Below are 18,598 nucleotides of genomic sequence, written 5' to 3' on the forward strand. Positions count from 1 at the left end.
TAGAAGACTTTAAAGAGGAAACACAAAAATCCCTTAAAGAGTTACAGGAAAACAATACCAAACAGGTCAAAGAATTGAACAAAACTATCCAGGACCTAAAAATGGAAGAAGAAACAATAAAGAAATCACAAAGGGAGACAACTCTGGATATAGAAATCATAGGAAAGAAATCAGGAACCATAGATGAGAGCATCAGCAACAGAATACAAGAGATGGAAGAGAGAATCTTAGGTGCAGAAGATTCCATAGAAAGCATTACACAACAATCAAAGAAAATGCAAAATGCAAAAAGATCCTAACTCAAAACATCCAGGAAATACAGGACACAATGATAAGACCAAACCTAAGGATAATAGGTATAGATAAAAATGAAGACTTTCAACTTAAAGGACCAGTAAATATCTTCAACAAAATTATAGAAGGAAACTTCCCTAACCTAAAGAGAGAGATGCCCATGAACATACAAGAAGCCTACAGAACTCCAAATAGACTGGACCAGAAAAGAAATTTCTCCCTACACATAATAACCAGAACAACAAATGCACCAAATAAAAATAGAATATTAAAAGCAGTAAGGAAAAAATGTCAAGTAACATATAAAGGCAGACCTATTAGAATTATATCATACTTCTCACCAGAGACTATGAAAGCCAGAAGATCCTGGACAGATGTTGTACAGACCCTAAGAGAGCACAAATGCCAGCCGAGTCTACTATACCCACCAAAACTCTCAATTACCATAGATAGAGAAACCAAAATATTCCATGACAAAACCAAATTTATACAATATCTTTCCATGAATCCAGTCCTTCAAAGGATAATAAAGGGAAAACTCCAAGACAAGGAGGGAAATGATGCCCTAGAAAAAGCAAGAAAGTAATCCTTCAGCAAACCTAAAAGAAGACAGCCGCAAGAACAGAATACCAACTCTAACAACAAAAATAAAAGGAAGTAACAATTATTTTCCTTAATATCTCTTAATATCAATGGACTCAATTCCCCAGTAAAAAGACATAGACTAACAGACTGGCTACATAAACAGGACCCAACATTTCGCTGCATACAGGAAACCCATCTCAGGGACAAAGAAAGACACTACTTCAGAGTAAAAGGCTGGAAAACAATTTTCCAAACAAATGGTTGAAGAAACAAGCTGGTGTAGCCATTCTAATATTGAAAAAAAATGACTTTCAACCCAAAGTCATCAAAAATAAAAGGAGGGGCACTTCATATTCATCAAAGGTAAAATCTTCTAAGATGAACTCTCAATTCTGAATGTTTATGCTCCAAATGCCAGGGCATCCACATTCATAAAGAAACTTTAGTAAAGCTCCAAACATACATTGCACCCCACACAATAATAGTGGGAGACTTCAACACCCCACTCTCATCAATGGACAGTCCCTGGAAACAGAAACTAAACAGAGATACAGTAAAACTAACAGAAGTTATGAAAGAAGTGGATTTAATAGATATCTATAGAACATTTTATCCTAAAACAAAAGGGTATACCTTCTTTTCAGCACCTCATGGTACCTTCTCAAAAATTGACCATATAATCGGTCACAAAACAGGCCTTAACAGATACAAATTATTGAAATAATACATTCTATCAGATTACAATGGACTAAGGCTGATATTCAGTAACAACATAAATAATACAAAGCCAACATACATGTGGAAGCTGAACAGCACTCTACTCAATGATACCTTGGTCAAGAAAGAAATAAAGAAAGAAATTAAAGACTTTTAGAGTTTAATGAAAATGAAGCCACAACATACCCAAACTTATGGGACACAATGAAAGCAGTCCTAAGAGGAATGCTCACAGCTCTGAGTGCCTCCAAAAAGAAACTAGATAGAGCATACACTAACAGCTTGACAGCACACCTAAAACCTCTAGAACAAAATGAAGCAAATTCGCCCAAGAGGAGTAGATGGCAGGAAATAATCAAAGTCAGGGCTGAAATCAACCAAGTGGAAACAAAAAGAACTATTCAAAGAATCAACCAAACGAGGAGCTGGTAATTTGAAAAAATCAACAAGATAGATAAACCCTTAGCTAGACTAACTCAAGGTCACAGGGACCGTATGCTAATTAAAAAATCAGAAATAAAAAGGTAGACATAACAACAGAACCTGAGGAAATCCAAAACATTATCAGATCCTACTACAAAAGGCTATACTCAACAAAACTGGAAAGCCTGGGTGAAATGGACAAATTTCTAGACAGATTCCAGATAACAAGATTAAATCAGGATCAGATTAGTGATCTAAACAACCCAGTATCCCCTTAAGAAGTAGAAGTAGTCATTAAGATTCTCCCAACCCCCCCCCCCCAAAAAAAAAAGCCCAGGACCAGATGGGTTTAGTGCAGAATTTTAGCAGACCTTCAAAGAAGACCTAATTCTAATTCTCCTCAAACTATTTCACAAAATAGAAACAGAAGGTACTCTGCCCAATTCATTTCATGAAGCCATAATTACTCTGATAGCTAAACCACATGAAGACCCAATAAAGAAAGAGAACTTCAGACTGATTTCCCTTATGAATATCGATGCAAAAATACTCAATAAAATTCTCGCAAACCGAATCCAAGAACACATCAAAATGATCATCCATCATGATCAACTAAGCTTCTTTCCAAGGATGCAGGGATGGTTTAATATACAGAAATCCATCAATGTAATCCACTATATAAACAAACTCAAAGACAAAAACCTCATGATCATCTCAGATGCTGAGAAAGCATTTGACAAAATCCAACACCCATTCATGATAAAAGTCTTGGAAAGATCAGGAATTCAAGGCTCATACCTAAACATAATAAAAACAATATATAGCAAACCAGTAGCCAACATCTAACTAAATGGAGAGAAACTTAAAGCAATCCCATTAAAACCAAGGACTAAAATCAAGACTGCCCACTTTCTCCCTACCTATTCAATATTGTACTCAAAGTCCTAGCCAAAGCAATTAGACAACAAAAGGAGGTCAAGGGGATATAAATTGGAACGGAAGAAGTCAAAATATCACTATTTGCAGATGATATGATAGTATATATAAGTGACCCTAAGTCCACCAGAGAACTGTTAAACCTGATATACAACTTCAGAAAAGTAGCTGGATATAAAATTAACTCAAACAAATCAGTGGCCTTCCTCTACACAAAGGATAAACAGGATGAGAAAGGAATTAGGGAAACAACACCCTTCACAATAGTCACAATATAAAATACCTGGGTGTGAATCTAACTAAGGAAGTGAAAAATCTGTATGATAAGAACTTCAAGTCTCTGAAGAAAGAAATCAAAGTAGATCTCAGAAGATGGAAAGATCTCCCATGGTCATGGACTGTCAGGATTAATATAGTAAAAATGGCTATCTTGCCGAAAGCAATCTATAGATTCAATGCAATCCCCATTCAAATTCCAACTCAATTCTTCACGGAGTTAGAAAGGGCAATTTGCAAATTCATTTGGAATAACATAAAACCTAGGACAGCGAAAAGTATTCTCAACAATAAAAGAACCTCTGGAGTAATTACCATGCCTGACCTAAAGCTGTACTACAGAGCAATTGTGATAAAAACTGCATGGTATTGGTACAGGGACAGACATGTAGATCAATGGAATAGAATTGAAGACCCAGAAATGAACTCACACATCTATGGTCACTTGATCTTTGACAAATGAGCTAAAACCATCCAGTGGAAAAAAGACCGCATTTTCAAAAAATGGTGCTGGCACAACTGACAGTTATCATTTGGAGGCATGGGAATTGATCCATTCTTATCTCCTTGTACAAAGCTCAAGTATAATGGATCAAGGAACTCCACATAAAACCAGAGACACTGAATCTTATAGAGGAGAAAGTGGGGGAAAACTTTGAAGATATGGGCACAGGGAAAAATTCTTGAAGAAAAGAGCAATGGCTTGTGCTGTAAGATGGAGAATCGACAAATGGGACCTCATAAAATTGCAAAGCTTCTGTAAGGCAAAAGACACTGTCAATAAGACAAAAAGGCCACCAGCAGATTGGGAAAGGATTTTTACCAATCCTAAATCTGATAGGGGGCTAATATCCAATATATATAAAGAACTCAAGAAGATGGACTCCAGAAAATCAAATAACCCTATTAAAAAATGGGCTACGGAGCTAAAGAAAGAATTCTCAACTGAGGAATATCGAATGCTTGAGAAGAACCTGAAAAAATATTCAACATTCTTATCATCAGGGAAATACAAATCAAAACAACCCTGAGATTCCACCTCACACCAGTCAGAATGGCTAAGATAAAAAATTCAGGTGACAGCAGATGCTGAGGAGGATGTGGAGAAAGAGAAACATTCCTCTATTGCTGGTGGGATTGCAAGATGTTACAACCACTCTGGAAATCAGTCTGGAAGTTCCTCAGAAATTTGGACATACATAGCACTACAGGAATATCCCCCAATACCTCTTCTAGTCATATACCCAAAAGATTCTCCAACTTGTAATAAGGACACATGCTCCACTATGTTCATAGCAGCCTTATTTATAATAGCCAGAAGCTGGAAAGAATCCAGATGCTCCTCAACAGAGGAATGGATACAGAAATTGTGGTATATTTTCACAATGGAGTACTACTCAGCTATTAAAAACAATGATTTCATGAAATTCCTAGGCAAATGGTTGGATCTGGAGGATATCATCCTGAATGAGGTAACCCAATCACAAAGAACACACACATGATATGCACTCACTGATAAGTGGATATATATCCAGACTTTTAGAATACTCAAGATACAATTTGCAAAACACATGAAACTCAAGATGAAGGAAGACCAAAGTGTGGATTCTTCATTCCTTTTTAAAATGGGAATCAAAATATCCATGGAAGGAGTTACAGAAACAAAGTTTGGAGCTGAGATGAAAGGAAGGACCATCCACAGACTGCCCCACCCAGGGATCCATTCCATGAACAACCACCAAACCCACACATATGCCAGTAAGGTTTTGGTGACAGGACCCTGATATAGCTGTCTCTTTTGAGGCTTTGCCAGGGTCTGACAAATACAGAAATGGATGCTCACAGTCATCTATTGGATAAAACACAGGGCCCCCAGTGAAGGAGCTAGAGAAAGTACTCAAGGAGCTAAAGGTGTCTAAAACCCTATTGGAGGAACAACAATATGAACTAGCCAGTACCCCCCCACCCCCGAGCTGTGTCTCTAGTTGCATATATAGCAGAGGATGGCCTAGTAGGCCATTAATGGGAAAAGAGGCTCTTGGTCTTTCAAAGATTATATGCCCCAGTACAGGGTCGTGCCAGGGCCAGGAAGCAGGAGTGGGTAGTTTGGGGAGTGGGTTGTTTGGGGAGTGGGTTGGGGGAGGGTATAGGAGACTTTCGGAATAGCATTTGAAATGTAAATGAAGAAAATTATCTAATAACATAAATAAATAAAAGTACACCTGAAAGCTGTAGAAGAAAATATGGAAGCAAACATACCTTAGAGGAGTAGGCAGTAGGAAATAGTCAAACTCAGGGCTGAAGTTAATAAATCAGAAACAAAGAAAATAGAAAAAAGTCAACAAAACCAAGAGCTGGTTTTTTGAGAAAGTCAACAAGATAAACAAACCCTAAACCAAACTAACTAAAAGAGAGATAGTACCCAAATTAACATAATAAGAAATAAAAAGGGATTCATAACAATGAACACTGAAGAAATCTAAAGAACCATTAGCTCTTACTTTAAAAACCCGTATGCCACAAAATTGGACAAATTTAAACAAAAGACAATTTTCTTGATAGCAATTACCAAAATTAAAGCAAGGCCAGGTAAACAATATAAATAGAACTATAACCCCTAAGAAACAGAAGTAGTCATTAAAAGTCTCCCAAACAAAAAAGCCCAGCGTCACATGGGTTTAGTGCAGAATTCTTCTAGACTTTCAAAAAGAACTAATAATAATACTTCTCAATCTATTCTACACAACAGAAAATGAAGGAACAGTACCAAAACTCATTCAATGGTGCCACAGTCGTCCTGACACTTAAAGCACACAAAGACTCAACAGAGAGAAAGAATTTTAAACCAATTTCCCTCATGAACATTGATGTAAAAATACTCAACAAAATACTTTCAAACCGAGTCCAAGTAAACATCCAAAACATCATCCAACATGATCAAGTAGGCTTCATTCCAAGAATTCAGGAGTAGTTTACCAAACAAAAATCCATGTAATCCACCATACAATCAAACTGAAAAAACAAAACGAAACAAAACAAAACAAAACACGTGATCATCTCATTAGATGCTGAAAAAGCCTTTGACAAAAATCCAATGCCACTTCAGGAGAAAAATCTTGGAGAGATCAGGGACACAAGGGATACCTAGACACAATAAATGTAATACACAGCAAACCCATAGCTAGCATCAAATTCAATGGAGGGAAACTTAACGCATTTCCAGTAAAATCATGAAAAAGACAAGGCTGACCACTGTCTCCATATGTCTTCAGTATAGTTCTTGAAGTTATAGCTAGAACAATGAGACAACTAAAGAATATCAGAGGAATACAAATTGGAAAGGAAGAAGTCAGTAGCGAAGAAGAAAATGATGGTAAATATTTTTCATAATAGTCATAAGAGTCAGTCATTCAAAAATCACAATTATCATAGGAGTTAATCATTTAAAAATGTCTCAGAATAGATTATTATAAGCTAAGGATGTATGATAGTGCTAATTAGTTGGCATGGTAACTCTGTTGTTAAAGGGCCATTGTACAGTCCTATCAAGGCAGCTGTTTGAAGATGGTTAGGAACATATTTATCACAGTAACTTCCATAAGCATGAGGCCACTCCTGCACTTCTTTGACTGTGAAAAACAGTGTTGTATGTAATAGTATGACACTGGATATGGCATTCTGTAAGCCCATGGATAGCAGCTTTGGCAGAAGTATTGTGACAGGAAAAGTATGATGATTAGCATTAATTGTCAATTTGATATATAGAAAACAGGCCACTGGAAATACCTATGAGAGGTTGTTTAGATAAAGATTAGTCTCTGAAAATGTCAAGGTTGAGGAATTGTCTTGATTGAGCTAACTGAATTGGGAAGACACATCTTCGTGTCTTAATTATAACTGGTACCACTGTCTAAGCCAGGGATGCTGGACTGTATAAAACAAAGTAAGCTGAGCACAAGTATGCGTGAAATAATTCACTCTACTCTTTGTTCCTGATTATATATCCTGACTGATGCAATGTGATTTTTTAAAGCTCCTGCTTCTGTGCCTTCCCTGCTGTGATAGAATGTAACGTGGAATTGTGAGTCAAAAGATCCTTTCTAGTTTCTTTTGTAAGGGTACTTTACCACAGCAATAGAAAAGAAATCAAGACAAAAGGAAAATCCATACCCAGTAAGGACAAAGTATTGCTTATAACAACATGAAAGTAGTCCAATGTAGTTAAGTTAACTCACCACCATGTTTCTGGCTGGTTATTCTGGGGTGTGGTGCTCAGTGTTGGTTTTTGCTGCTGATAGATTTGTCACTCAGAAGCATATACATCAAGTCAATCTATGTGGTGGGTAGAAGTCTATACTGTTGAACCTATGCATAACATTCATTCTTGCCAAGATGACCACAGTGTTTTTGAACCCATTGGGCACTAATAAAGATGGCCAAGAAAAGAGTTTGACTACTGTCTATAGTAGTTATCCTATCTACTTGATGATTGAAGTGTTTCTCTGCTGAAGTTACATTGCTTTCATGAACATTTACAAGAAATACAAGTGTACTTACATACTTTGCCCAGATAATCTCCCACTAAGAAATGTCTTTCTTAGCAAGTTTCTAATTGGGCTCCTACCAAGTACCTGACTATCAAGCTAAAAAATTGGCTACAATCCATGAATTGGTATATAATCCCACATCTGACCTTTTTACTTTCCAAGTGAGATTCACAACTATGTGTAATGCTCCAAGTTTGAGCTATGGAAAAGAATTCATTTCTCTGATGTCCTTCAGAATTAACATAGAAATAGGCTGTAATGCTGCAGCTTTCTACTTCTGGGTGGTGCCCACATAGCATAAATAATAATCTGTAAATCAAGCCATTTGGTTCTTCAGTCAAACACCCACACAACACATCCCATGAAGTTATAGGTGCATTCTTAGAGACAGAACCATTGCAATATTAGAAATCATGAGCAGTTGGTCATCATTTTTGTGTAACTTTCATGTGTCTTTAGGACCTGCTTAGGTCCAATCATGTACAATATCACTTGTGTTTGTACATGTATTGATTTTGTAGATGTGTGATTTACCTATTCGATCCTGCCAAAGGCTCAAAACTGTACCTCAAGTATCAATGTGTCTCCTGGATCATATGGCCAGTTGCAGAATGCTTTCCCAGCAGAATGAACCTGTTTGGGGCCTTACTCAAAACTAGTAGCTTGACAGGTCACTGGTGATATGAGCTGGAGTAGCATATATATGTGAGTAATATGATGTCTCCCAAATCCAAATATCTCACTAAGCATTGTTCTTCTTTCTTGGTGGTAAGGAGGGCCAGCTCCAACAATTTACCCTTTAGCTTTGAAGGAATATCTTTACAAAATTGATATCACTGTACTCCTAGAAATTTCACTGAGGTAGAAGGCCTTTTCATTTTTAGTTAGTTGTTTCTTTTTATCTGATGTGCATACATTTTACCAACAAGTCTAGAGTATCTTACTCACGTCCTCTAATTAACATAATATCATCAGTATAATAGAGGTATAGAATGTTTTGTAGAAGTGTACTAGTCAGAGTTCTCTATAGAAAAAATAGAACTAATAGAACAAATACATATTAGAATATGACTTTTTTGTTTTGGCTTATATGTTATGATCTTCACTGTATAACAATGGTCATAGTCTCCTATAAAATGTGAAAAAATGGTAGCAGCTTAGTTCACATGAGGGAATGCCTCAACAGTCTCAGTCTATCACTAAAGGTCCAGAATGTTCCTAAAGAGCTACCTACCTTCATTCAATGCTGGAAGGTAAAAAAAAAAAAAAAAAAAAAAAAAAACTGGGTTCTGATGTGACAGAAGAAGAGCAATGCAGACATCAGACCGTAAACCGGAAAGATGAACTTGGCAGTATGTTTGGAAGGTGATATGAAGATAAGCAGGCAAAAACATGAAACCTTTTTTCTGTTGAACATTCTTTCATCTGGCTGCCCTTGGAAGGTATCAACCACATTTAGGGTGGGTATTTCCACTTCAAATAACCTGATCAAGAAAATGCCTTACAGTACCTTATCTCTTAATTGTTTCCAGATACTGTCAAGTTGACAACCTAGATTAGATATCGTAGATGGAGAATGTTGATCAATGTCCCTGCAACCTAATTTATGGCAAAGAGATAGAGATGTAATTTACCCTTGAGGTGAGGTATTAAAGGTATAGTGATGGCCTTACCAGCCTAAGTCAAATTGCTTTTGACAATCTTTATCAACAGAGTTTGGAAGAAAAGTACCACTTGCAAGACCAATAGCTGTAAGCTGTGTACTAGGAGATATGTTAATCTGCTCAAGAAATAGTGGTGTTAGTGGATGAGATACATTTTGTATGCTGTAGGATATTTGATTTGGGGATCATACAAGGAATTTTTGCAGATCTAGAAGCAGCTGAATTAGGTCACTACATGATTGGGCGAGTGAACTCTCTGACTGTAGAACAAGAATTCACTCTGTGTGAATCCTGGAATAGTAGGACTAAGGTACCAATTAGTGGGAGAGATGAAATATCTACTCTATGGAGTCAAGAGGTGCTCCATTCAGTCCTCAGATGGTAGATATAGGCTGCTGGAACTGAGAGTTTTATGAATGGAATGAGCAGCTGTTCAGCACTGTCCTAGATTATCTAGGGTGGACTGTTGGAAAGCCAAGGAAGTTCAGTTCTATCTATATCCTCTGCTGGTGGTTATAGGTGCCAATGTTTCTAGAAAGGAAAATAAGAGCTTATCATTGGACAAGTATTACATGTAGATCCTCAGATGTCAGGTTAGAGTGACAAAAAGAGGTGAAAGGTCTGTTCTCTGGAGTGAGCAGGTTCTCTTCGAAGGTCCTTAGATGGTAGGATTGCAACACATGAGACAATGAAAAGTGTAGGCCCTCAGATGGCAATGTCAGCTTACTTTATCTGTTTTTATTTTATATTTTTATTTTATTTTATATTTTATTTATTATTTTTAGAATTTTATATATTTTAGAATTACAATATATTATGATCATATTCACTCCCAACCCCTCTAACACCCTCAAAGTTCCCTACCACCATCTCCTCTTCCAAAGTTCATGTCCTTTAAAATATATGCATATAACACCCTATGTCCAATCAGCACAGTTCACATGGGCATAAGTATAGTTCCATCTCTTAGAATCTCGTTTTTCTTGATGCCACTATGATTTTCCCTTGTGCTATTTTTAAGTTTCATGATGTAAGTTTTAAGTTTCTAGAATACGATATTGCTTGTTGCTTAAAAATATCATTTTAATTTCCATGTGTATGGATCCTTTTAATTTCTCCTATCATTTTATTGTAATTTCATAGTATTGTGGTTGAAGGGTAAATCTATTAAGATTTATGATATAGTACATACTCTTTCCCAGAGAATGTGCAAATAACTTAATAAAACGTGTACTCTATTGTTAGCTCAGGTAATTTTTTTGTATATCTATTCAGAGTATTTTGTCTAATGTGTAAGCCAATTCCAGTGTTTCCTTATTGATTTTCTGTCCATTTGAATGAACTATTCATTGTGAACAGAGAAATTTGATGTTCCATACCCTCATTGTAGTGCTACCTATTTTTCCTCCCTGATCTATTAGTAGTCATTTTCTGTTTATCTGTTCTGATATTGTGTGTATCTTTACAATTACAATATCCTTTTAACACACTCATTATCCTTGTTTAATTTATTATTTTAACTTTCTTCTGTAGTAATGTTTACTCACAGTCTGTTTTGTCTAAGTATATCTACCTTACTCTTCCTTTTAATAACCATTTGTATGATACAGAGTTTTCTATCACCATTACTGGATTTATGAGTTCTTAAAACTGAGGAGCATCTCCTATAAGTAGAATATAGCTATATTTTATTTGCAATCCATTTAGTCACTGTATGTCTTCTGGTTTTAAAATGATAGCATTTATATATAAAATATTTCCTGATAGTCAAGACTGTTCTACTCTTATTTTATTTGTTGATTTCTCACTATTTAGTCACTGTTTCACTTCTTTCTTCCTCTTTTATGTCTTTATTTGAAATTTGTTATTTTTTTAGGGGGTGATCTGGAGGAGGCACTGAGCAGGATGTAAAGTAAATAAGTAAAGAACAAAGAAAATAGAAATTAATAGTTAAAATTAAAAGTTAATGGTCTTGATTCTTTTCTCTTAATCTTTTATGAATGCACTATTGTCTTGTTTTCTTCCAGTCTTCCCTATATGCTTTCCAGAAACGTTAAGTAGAACATTTTAGAGAGCTCATTTAAAGCAGATAACAACTTAAATTTGGCCACTCAAAGACAAACAGTTTTTTTAGGGTTATAGTTATAGTAATTTTAAATAGTTTTGTATCTTTTATTTATACTAAACATATACTATTTGCATGCATTATAACATATGCATTTATACACATCTACTCCAGTTTATGAGTATGTGAAATTAGACATATATTTACTTTGATCATAGAATTTTATGCTTTTGTATTTTTTCTTTTGCAAATTTTCTTAAATGTGTATGTGTGTGTGTTGGGTAGTTGAGTATGTGCATGTGCATACAGGTGCCCTTGGAAATCAGAGATGATCAATCCCTTGGGATTAGGAGCTGCAGGAAACTGTGAGCTGGAATGAGTGCTGGGATATAATGTGGGTTCTCTGCAAAAGCAATATATATACACTTAAACACTAAATCATCTTGTAGCCCATTTTTATTTCTTTAAATGTTACAAATAAATTTAATTTTTAATTTTTTTAGCTTAAAGAACTACCATTTGCAAAGTGGACAAAGCTCCAGCCTTACGTGAGCCTAGATCTGTTACCTCAGCCTATAGCCTACCCTCATGCTTCCACCACAATTCGTATGACATCCTTCTGTATGCCACCTAGCCAAGCCAGGCAAGCTAAGCCAGTGGAACATGGAATACTGAACTAAACATTTACTTAATGTAAAAATGATAAAAGCTTATTATAAAATGTAAGATATCACATGCATAAGCACTTCTAGACACTAAGAGCAAGCAAAAAACAAGACCTGAGTTAGAACCACTGGGAAAACTAAATCAAGAGTAGGAGCCAGAGCCAGAACCAGAATGACTTTTAGATTCAGAGCCAGAGCAAGAATTGAAGACAATATCAGTTCAGACTCAGAAGAGCCCTCAGAACACACAGAAACTCAGAGCTGTGAAGAACCCTTATAGGATCTGAATAGGTACACAAAAGAGAACATGAGGAGCATGACAATCATTTGGAAATCAATTATCAGAGGAGCTTGAGACCTCAAATACCAGAAGAAAATGATATCTCTACCATTGTATGGTTTATTTATTTATTTATTTTTAGAACATTTCAAGCATTCCTGCAGAATGAAAGGCAATTTTTTCAAAAAAAAATCAAAGGATTGAATTCTTGATTTCCCCAAGACAAAATTCATGTAAAAGGAAAAACTAAGATACCTGTACTTTCACAAAATTATCTATTAAAAATAATAGCCCCCAATGAAAGAGATCTAGGTGAAATTCCAGACAAAAAATTTTCAAAAATAATCATAAATATATTCCAAGAAATGAATGAAGATCCATATAAATATATGAATAAAATACGGAAGTTAATATTGTATATGAAAACCAAATCAGGAAGACTAAATGAAGACTAGTTTGAAGGCTGGAGATGAAACATTCAATAAATCACATAAAACTTATCATGGAAATCTATACCAATAGAATGGAACACAGAGAGGGCAGAATATCAGGAGCTGAAGACAAGGCAGATGAATTGCAACATTTAATTAAGACCATTAATAAATCTAAAACATGATGAATAGAGCATGTAAGTTCTTTGAGATACTATGAAAAGGCAAAATATGTAAATTATGGGTAAGGAAGAAGAACACCATATCAAATGTATAGAAAATATTTTCAATGCAATCATAGCAGAAAAACACCTCAAATATAGAGAAAGAGATGCACATCCATGTATTGGAGGCTTAGAGTACATCAAATAAACAGAAACAAGTAAAAGTTTCTGTAACTTTTATATTCTACTTTTAATGATAGTTCTTAAATTCTTTAACATCTCTTCTAGCCCACCACCCACTAGAGGTATTGGGAAAGAAAGGATATGCAGGACATGGATCTGTTTAGAAATGGTTCTTTGGAGCAACTCCCATCTGTGTTGTCTGGAAATCAGCAGTTCAGTTCACAGCTTTGGAGTGGAAGCTTGATATACTCACAAACACTTCACAGATATATCAGTAGTCTAGATCCACAGAGTAAGGATAGTAAACATGAATCAGCAGTGGTGGCACTACCTAGCAGAGACAGCCAAGCCTCAGCCTCAGCACAAGCCAGCTGGAATGCCTGGAAAAGTTCTCGGCTGTGCTTCTCTCAGCAAAGAAAAGTGAAGATGCAAGACCAACAAGTTTTGCCCAGCTATCTCTACAAGTAAGCTTTGCTCAGCCTCCATCAATGTTTTTTGATTCCTATTTATACCTTCTCCAAACCTCATGTGTCTTCCATGTGTTTTGCCTTATCACTTGTCTTGCTTCAGCACATGCATCTCTCTTAGCTGACATCACTCGGCCAGAGCCAACGTCCCAGGAAGTGTCAAGAAGCTGCAACATAAAACTGCAAAGATTCTGTAAGTCAAAAGACACTGTCAATAAGACAAAAAGGCCACCAATAGACTGGGAAAGGATCTTTAGCAATCCTAAATCAGATATAAAGAATTCAAGAAGGTGGACTCCAGAAAACCAAATAACCCCATTAAAAAAATGGGCTACAGAGCTAAACAAAGAATTCTCAATTAAGGAATATCAAGAGGAACACTCCTCCATTGTTGGTGGGATTGCAAGCTTGTACAACCACTCTGGAAATCAGTCTGGCGGTTCCTCAGAAAATTGGACATAGTACTACCGGAGGATCCAGCAATACCTCTCCTGGGCATATATCCAGAAGATGTCCCAACCGGTAAAAAGGACACATGCTCCACTATGTTCATAGCAGCCCTATTTATAATAGCCAGAAGCTGGAAAGAGCCCAGATGTCCCTCAACAGAGGAATGGATACAGATATTATGGTACATTTACACAATAGAGTACTACTCAGCTATTAAAAAGAACGAATTTATGAAATTCCTAGCCAAATGGATGGACCTGGAGGGCATCATCTTGAGTGAAGTAACACAATCACAAAAGAACTCACACAATATGTATTCACTGATAAGTGGATATTAGCCCATAACTTAGGATACCCAAGATATAAGATACAATATGCTAAACGCATGAAACTCAAGAAGAATGAAGACCAAAGTGTGGACACTGTGCACCTTCTTAGAATTGGGAACAAAACACCCAGGGAAGGAGTTACAGAGACAAAGTTCGTCGCTGTGATGAAAGGATGGACCATTTAGAGATTGCCGTATCCAGGGATCCATCCCATAATCAGCTTCTAAACGCTGACACCATTGCATACACTAGCAAGATTTTGCTGAAAGGACCCAAATATAGCTGTCTCTTGTGAGACGATGCCGGGGCCTAGCAAACACAGGAGTGGATATTCACAGTCAGCTATTGGATGTATCACAGGGCTCCCAATGGAGAAGCTAGAGAAAGTACCCAAGGAGCTAAAGGGATCTGCAACCCTATTGTTGGAACAACATGATGTACTAACCAGAACCCCGGAGCTCTTGTCTCTAGCTGCATATGTATCGAAAGATGACCTAGTCGGCCATCAATGGAAAGAGAGGCCCATTGGACTTGCAAACTTTATATGCTCCAATATAGGGGAATGCCAGGGCCAAAAGAATGGGAATGGGTGGGTAGGGAAGTGGGGGGCGCTATGGGGGACTTTTGGGATAGCATTGGAAATGTAATTGAGGAAAATATGTAATAAAAATATTAAAAATTTAAAAAAAATTTAAAAAAAAAGGAATATCAAATGGCTGAGAAGCACCTGAAAAAATGTTCAACACCCTTAATAATCAGGGAAATGCAAATCAAAACAACCCTGAGATTCCAACTCACACCAGTCAGAATGGCTAAGATCAAAAATTCAGGTGATAGCAGATGCTGGCAAGGATGTGGAGAAAGAGGAACACTCCTCCATTGTTTGTGGGATTGCAAGCTTGTTAGAACTACTCTGGAAATCAGTCTGGCAGTTCCTCAGAAAATTGGACATAGTACTACCAGAAGATCCAGCAATACCTCTCCTGGGCATGTATCCAGAAGATGTTCCAACTGGTAATAAGAACACATGCTCCACTATGTTCATAGCAGCCTTATTTATAATAGCCAGAAGCTGGAAATAACTCAAATGTCCCTCAACAGAAGAATGGATACAGAAAATGTAGTACATTTACACAATGGAGTACTACTCAGCTATTAAAAACAATGAATTTATGAAATTCCTAGGCAAATGGATGGATCTGGAAGGTATCATCCTGAATGAGGTAACCAAATCACAAAAGAACTCACATGGTATGTACTCACTGATAAGTGGATATTAGCCCAGAAACTTAGAATACCCAAGATACAATTTGCAAATCACATGAAACTCGAGATGAACGAAGATCAAAGTGTGGACACTTTGCCCCTTCCTAGAATTGGGAACAAAACACCCATGGAAGGAGTTACAGAGACAAAGTTTGGAGCTGAGACAAATGGACGGACCATCCTGAGACTGCCTCACCCTGAAATCCATACAATAATCAGCCACCAAATGCAGACACTATTGCATATGACAGCAAGATTTTGCTGAAAGGATCCTGATCTAGCTGTCTCTTGTGAGGCAATGCCTGTGCCTGGCAAACACAGAAGTGGATGCTCACAGTCAGCTATTGGATGCATCACAGGGCCCCCAATGGAGGAGCTAGAGAAAGTACCCAAGGAGCTGAAGGGGTCTGCAACCCTATAGGTAGAACAACAATATGAACTAACCAGTACCCCCAGTGCTCGTGTCTCTAGCTGCATATATAGCAGAAGATGGCCTAGTCGTCCATCATTGGGATAGAGGCCCCTTGGCCTTGCAAACTTTATATGCCCCAGTACAGGGGAACACCAGGGCCAAGAAGTAGGAGTGGGTGGGTAGGGGAGCAGGGTGGGGAGGGTATAGGGGACTTTCTGGATAGCATTTGAAAAGTAAATGAAGAAAATACCTAATAAAAAATCGGAAAAGGAAAAAAAAGTAAAAAGAAACTGCAGCACACCACCAGAAGATTTTTTGGTGCCTTTTCTCTCTATGGAGTCCTGACAAATGGAGCTCAGCCACACAATGTAAAGTCGACCAATACAAAGAAACCCACATCACCTGTCCTTTTACATTCTTGTTTTAGGGTAACATCCTTTCTCCTGTTGTTTACTTCAATAAAGTATTCCTTCATTATTCTGCCTTAGCCTTTCATCTATGTCCACTTTAGGAAAACACTTCTTCACTTGTTTGCCCCAGCAAAACACTATCCAAAACAACTGACTTTCCAAAGAACCCTTGTTTCCACTTCACGTTTCTTCATGTCATGTCATGTCATGTCATGTCGTGTCGTGTCATGTCGTGTTGTGTCATATTATATCATATCATAGTTAAAACACTAAATATGCAAAACAAAAACTGTGCAAAACTGCTAGAGAGAAACATCGAATTATATATGAAATCAGGCCAGCAGAATAATAGACAACTGCTCATCAGAAACTTGAAAATCAAGGACTTCAAATTATGTATTTCAAGTTCTGAAAGACTACAGCTGTCGACCCAGACTAATATATTCAGCAATCTGTCAGGGTTGAGGAATGGAAAAAAACTTTCCAAAATATATGCAGGCAAAATGGTTTGTGACCACTAAGCCCACTAAATCACTGTACAGAGGATACTGGAAGGAATTCTACAAACTGAAGAGGATAAACACAAACAGGCACTTACAGCGAAAAAGACACCTATGATGCTAAGACAGTTTCTAAGTAAATAAATAATAAGAAAACAATAGACATTGTAAAATCATCAAGTTACAGGGAAAAGACTCCACCTTACAATAATCCTGAATATTAGAATAGAAATCAGAATCGCATTTTTGCCTCTGAGAAATTCACCTAGCCTCTAAAAATTGACCTCACCTCAAGGTAAAAATATTGGCAAAGGGGGAAAGGGGGCCAAGAAACAAGAGGTTGTTACTATTATAATATCTTTCAAAATAGACCACAAACTAAAAGGTAGTTGAAGATAAAAAAAAAAAAGAAAAAAGAAAAAAGAAAAAAAAAAAAAAACTCAGCCGGGCGTGGTGGCGCACGCCTTTAATCCCAGCACTTGGGAGGTAGAGGTAGGTGGATTTCTGAGTTCGAGGCCAGCCTGGTCTACAAAGTGAGTTCCAGGACAGCCAGGGCTACAGAGAAACTCCTTCAAACTTCTAAAGGAAACATTCTATGAGAAGAACCTTACAATTCTAAACATATATGTACCAAACTCAGTTTCTCCCAGTTCCACAAAACAACTACTAGTATACATTAAATATTATAGACTGACCCCAACAGCAGTAGTTAGTGACTTCTACAGACCACTCTTCCCAATAAAATAGACTAAAATAAGGAAACCTTGTTTAAATAACATCATAGATTAAGTGGATTTAGCAGACATCTCCAGAATGTTCTACCAGCAACACTAAAGAATGTCTACACATCTCAAATTCCAAGGATTTCTAAATAAATTACACATTAAGACATAAAGCAAATCTCAACACTTAAAATCAAATTAAATTAAATTCTTATATTTGATTTAATCCAAATTAAATGAAGCCAGAAATAAATATTAAAAATATTATAGCAAATTCACAAAAAATCATAAATATTAAACAACATACCACTAAATGAAAAAAAAGGAAAATTTAAAAGGAAAATTAAAATTTAAAATTGGATGAAAATGACATTACATACCAAAACATATTGAATGCAATGAAGGTTGTATAAAAGAAATGAAGTTTATATCTCTAAGTGCCTATATTACAGAATGAGTAATGTCAACTAAACAACTGAATAATTTATCATAAAAACTTGGAAAAACAAGAACAACCCAATCCTCAAGTTAGTAGATGAAAGAAATAATTAAAATCATGGCAAAATTTATTGAAATAAAAATGAAAAGGAAATAAAGAGATTGTTGAAATGAAGTGTTGGTTCTTAAAAGATTTATGCTGAGTCTAGCATGGCCTTGATCATTTCTGCCTCTGGGACAGGGCCAGCAGTCTTGGACATCCACAAATCGCTGCCAAGGGCATAAGGCTTCTTTGTGTAATAATGTACACATTTTACATTCCTCCTTTAAAGAATGTCTTCCCTGTTAATGTTAATGACTCCAGGTTAATCCGA

Source organism: Mus caroli, unplaced genomic scaffold (assembly GCF_978045245.1).
Source record: "Mus caroli unplaced genomic scaffold, Mus_caroli_1 scaffold_5, whole genome shotgun sequence".
NCBI lineage: Eukaryota > Metazoa > Chordata > Mammalia > Rodentia > Muridae > Mus > Mus caroli.